This window comes from Esox lucius, unplaced genomic scaffold (assembly GCF_011004845.1).
Source record: "Esox lucius isolate fEsoLuc1 unplaced genomic scaffold, fEsoLuc1.pri S26, whole genome shotgun sequence".
Classification (NCBI taxonomy): Eukaryota; Metazoa; Chordata; class Actinopteri; order Esociformes; family Esocidae; genus Esox; species Esox lucius.
In genome coordinates, this window is record NW_022995024.1 from 183561 (window position 1) to 188560 (window position 5000).

Here is a 5000-nt window from a genome sequence, read left to right on the forward strand (position 1 = left end):
GCAATGGAATCCCAGCATAGGAAGACCTTCACCTGGGTACAGGAGGCCGGGGACTGCCCTGGCTCTGGTCCCCTGTATAGGGGACACACAATGCTGTGGTCATGGGGGACAAATACAGGGGGCCAGGGCCTTGTGAACTCCATACACAGGCAACCTGCATTTACCCCACACAGGAGCACTCTCTCGTGGCTACGGGAGTCATGTAGAATGCCCTTCCTCTGGTCCCCTATTCAGGCAAGACTACTTATTCTGTTCTCTATTCATGGGGAAACATGTGCATAGGCCAGGGCCTTGTGACCTCCATACACAGGCAACCTGCATTTACCCCACACAGGAGCACTCTCTCCTGGATACAGGAGTCAAGAAATGGTGCCCTTCCTCTGGTCCCCTATTCAGGCAAGACTGTCTATGCGGTTCTCTGTTCATGGGATGCATTTACAAAGGTCAGGGCCTGTTGAGCTCCATACACAGGCACTCTGCACTTAGCCCCTTATAGGAGCACACTGTCCTGGCTACAGCAGTCATGTAGAATGCCCTTCCTCTAGTCCCCTTTACAGGCAAGACTATTTATACTGTTCCCTATTCATGGGAAACATTTACAAAGGTCAGGGCCTGTTGACCTCCATACACAAGCACAACTGCATTTACCCCTTATAGGAGCACTATCTCCTGGCTACAGGAGTCATGAAATGATGCCCTTGCCCTGGTCCCCTAAACAGGCAACACTATTTACTCCTTTTCTCTAGTCATGGGAAACATTGACAAAAGGTCAGGGCCTGATGAGCTCCATACACAAGCACAACTGCATTTACCCCTTATAGGAGCACTATCTCCTGGCTACAGGAGTCATGAAATGATGCCCTTGCCCTGGTCCCCTAAACAGGCAACACTATGTACTCTGTTCTCTATTGATGGGAAGCATTGACAAAGGTCAGGGCCTGTTGACCTCCATACACAAGCACACTGCACACTGCACTTAGCCCCTTATAGGAGCACACTGTCCTGGCTACAGCAGTCATGTAGAATGCCCTTCCTCTGGTCCCCTATTCAGGCAAGACTATATACTCTGTTCTCTATTGATGGGAAACATTTAGAAAGGCCAGGGCCTTGTGACCTCCATACAAAGGCAACCTTCATTTACCCCACACAGGAGCACTCTCTCCTGGCTACAGGAGTAATTTCGAATGCCCTTCCTCTGGTCCCCTATTCAGGCAAGACTATGTACTCTGTTCTCTATTGATGGGAAGCATTTACAAAGGTCAGGGCCTGTTGACCTCCATACACAAGCACACTGCACACTGCACTTAGCCCCTTATAGGAGCATACTGTCCTGGCTACAGCAGTCATGTAGAATGCCCTTCCTCTGGTCCCCTATTCAGGCAAGACTATAATCTCTGTTCTCTATTGATGGGAAGCATTTACAAAGGCCAGGGCCTTGTGACCTCCATACACAGGCAACCTTCATTTACCCCACACAGGAGCACTCTCTCCTGGCTACAGGAGTCATTTAGAATGCCCTCCCTCTGGTCCCCTATTCAGGCAAGACTATATATTCTGTTCTCTGTTGATGGGAAACATTTAGAAAGGCCAGGGCCTTGTGACCTCCATACACAGGCAACCTTCATTTACCCCACACAGGAGCACTCTCTCCTGGCTACAGGAGTCATTTAGAATGCCCTCCCTCTGGTCCCCTATTCAGGCAAGACTATATATTCTGTTCTCTGTTGATGGGAAACATTTAGAAAGGCCAGGGCCTTGTGACCTCCATACACAGGCAACCTTCATTTACCCCACACAGGAGCACTCTCTCCTGGCTACAGGAGTCATTTAGAATGCCCTCCCTCTGGTCCCCTATTCAGGCAAGACTATATACTCTGTTCCCTATTGATGGGAAGCATTGACAAAGGTCAGGGCCTGTTGACCTCCATACACAAGCACACTGCACACTGCACTTAGCCCCTTATAGGAGCACACTGTCCTGGCTACAGCAGTCATGTAGAATGCCCTTCCTCTGGTTCCCTATTCAGGCAAGACTATATACTCTGTTCCCTATTGATGGGAAACATTTAGAAAGGCCAGGGCCTTGTGACCTCCATACACAGGCAACCTTCATTTACCCCACACAGGAGCACTCTCTCCTGGCTACAGGAGTCATTTAGAATGCCCTCCCTCTGGTCCCCTATTCAGGCAAGACTATATACTCTGTTCCCTATTGATGGGAAGCATTGACAAAGGTCAGGGCCTGTTGACCTCCATACACAAGCACACTGCACACTGCACTTAGCCCCTTATAGGAGCACACTGTCCTGGCTACAGCAGTCATGTAGAATGCCCTTCCTCTGGTTCCCTATTCAGGCAAGACTATATACTCTGTTCCCTATTGATGGGAAACATTTAGAAAGGCCAGGGCCTTGTGACCTCCATACACAGGCAACCTTCATTTACCCCACACAGGAGCACTCTCTCCTGGCAACAGGAGTCATTTAGAATGCCCTCCCTCTGGTCCCCTAAACAGGCAAGACTATATACTCTGTTCTCTATAGATGGGAAGCATATACAATGTTCAGGGCCTGTTGAGCTCCATACACAAGCACTCTGCATATGCCCCATACATGAGTGCCCTCTCCTGGCTACAGGAGTCATTTAGAATGCCCTTCCTCTGGTCCCCTAAACAGGCAAGACTATGTACTCTGTTCTCTATTGATGGGAAGCATTTACAAAGGTCAGGGCCTGTAATGCTCCATACACAAGCACACTGCACACTGCACCTAGCCCCTTATAGGAGCATACCGTCCTGGCTACAGCAGCCATGTAGAATGCCCTTCCTCTGGTCCCCTAAACAGGCAAGACTATGTACTCTGTTCTCTATTGATGGGAAACATTTACAAAGGTCAGGGCCTGTTGACCTCCATACACAAGCACACTGCACTTAGCCCCTTATAGGAGCACACTGTCCTGGCTACAGGAGTCAAGAAATAATGCCCTTCCTCTGGTCCCCTATACAGGCAATACTATTTATGCTGTTCCCTATTCATGGGAAACATTCACAAAGGTCAGGGCCTGTTGACCTCCATACTTAGGCACACTGCACTTAGCCCCTTATAGGAGCACACTGTCCTGGCTACAGGAGTCAAGAAATAATGCCCTTCCTCTGGTCCCCTTTACAGGCAAGACTATTTATGCTGTTCCCTATTCATGGGAAACATTTACAAAGGTCAGGGCCTGTTGACCTCCATACTTAGGCACACTGCACTTAGCCCCTTATAGGAGCACACTGTCCTGGCTACAGGAGTCAAGAAATAATGCCCTTCCTCTGGTCCCCTATACAGGCAAGACTATTTATGCTGTTCCCTATTCATGGGAAACATTTACAGAGGTCAGGGCCTGTTGACCTCCATACTTAGGCACACTGCACTTAGCCCCTTATAGGAGCACACTGTCCTGGCTACAGGAGTCAAGAGATAATTCCCTTCCTCTGGTCCCCTATACAGGCAAGACTATTTATAAAGTTCTCTATAGATGGGAAGCATATACAAAGTTCAGGGCCTGTTGAGCTCCATACACAAGCACTCTGCATATGCCCCATACATGAGTGCCCTCTCCTGGCTACAGCAGTCATGGAATAATGCCCTTCTTCTGGTCCCCTATTCAGGCAACACTGTGTATGCTGTTCCCTATTCATGGGAAACATTTACAAAGGTCAGGGCCTGTTGACCTCCATACTTAGGCACACTGCACTTAGCCCCTTATAGGAGCACACTGTCCTGGCTACAGGAGTCAAGAAATAATGCCCTTCCTCTGGTCCCCTATACAGGCAAGACTATTTATGCTGTTCCCTATTCATGGGAAACATTTACAGAGGTCAGGGCCTGTTGACCTCCATACTTAGGCACACTGCACTTAGCCCCTTATAGGAGCACACTGTCCTGGCTACAGGAGTCAAGAAATAATGCCCTTCCTCTGGTCCCCTATACAGGCAAGACTATTTATGCTGTTCCCTATTCATGGGAAACATTTACAGAGGTCAGGGCCTGTTGACCTCCATACTTAGGCACACTGCACTTAGCCCCTTATAGGAGCACACTGTCCTGGCTACAGGAGTCAAGAAATAATGCCCTTCCTCTGGTCCCCTATACAGGCAAGACTATTTATGCTGTTCCCTATTCATGGGAAACATTTACAGAGGTCAGGGCCTGTTGACCTCCATACTTAGGCACACTGCACTTAGCCCCTTATAGGAGCACACTGTCCTGGCTACAGGAGTCAAGAGATAATTCCCTTCCTCTGGTCCCCTATACAGGCTAGACTATTTATAAAGTTCTCTATAGATGGGAAGCATATACAAAGTTCAGGGCCTGTTGAGCTCCATACACAAGCACTCTGCATATGCCCCATACATGAGTGCCCTCTCCTGGCTACAGCAGTCATGGAATAATGCCCTTCTTCTGGTCCCCTATTCAGGCAACACTGTGTATGCTGTTCCCTATTCATGGGAAACATTTACAAAGGTCAGGGCCTGTTGACCTCCATACACAAGCACCCTGCATACGCCCCATACAGGGGTGCCCTCTCCTGGCTACAGAAGTCATGAAATTATGCCCTTCTTCTGGTCCCCTATTCAGGCAACACTGTGTATGCTGTTCTCTATTCATGGGAAACATTTACAGAGGTCAGGGCCTGTTGAGCCCCAGACTCAGGCAGCCTGCACTTACCCCCTAAAAGGAGCACACTGTCCTGGCTACAGGAGTCATGGAGAATGCCCTTCCTCTGGTCCCCTATACAGGCAAGACTATATACTCTGTTCTCTATTCATGGGAAACATTTACAGAGGTCAGGGCCTGTTGACCTCCATACACAGGCAGCCTGCACTTTCCCCACATAGCACAACTCTCCCCTGGCTACAGGAGGCAGGACAGTGCCCTGGCTCTCTTCCCCTATTCAGGCAGCACTGTGCAGGCCACACTCTGACCCAGAGGACCAAAAAAAAAAGGGGCCAGGGC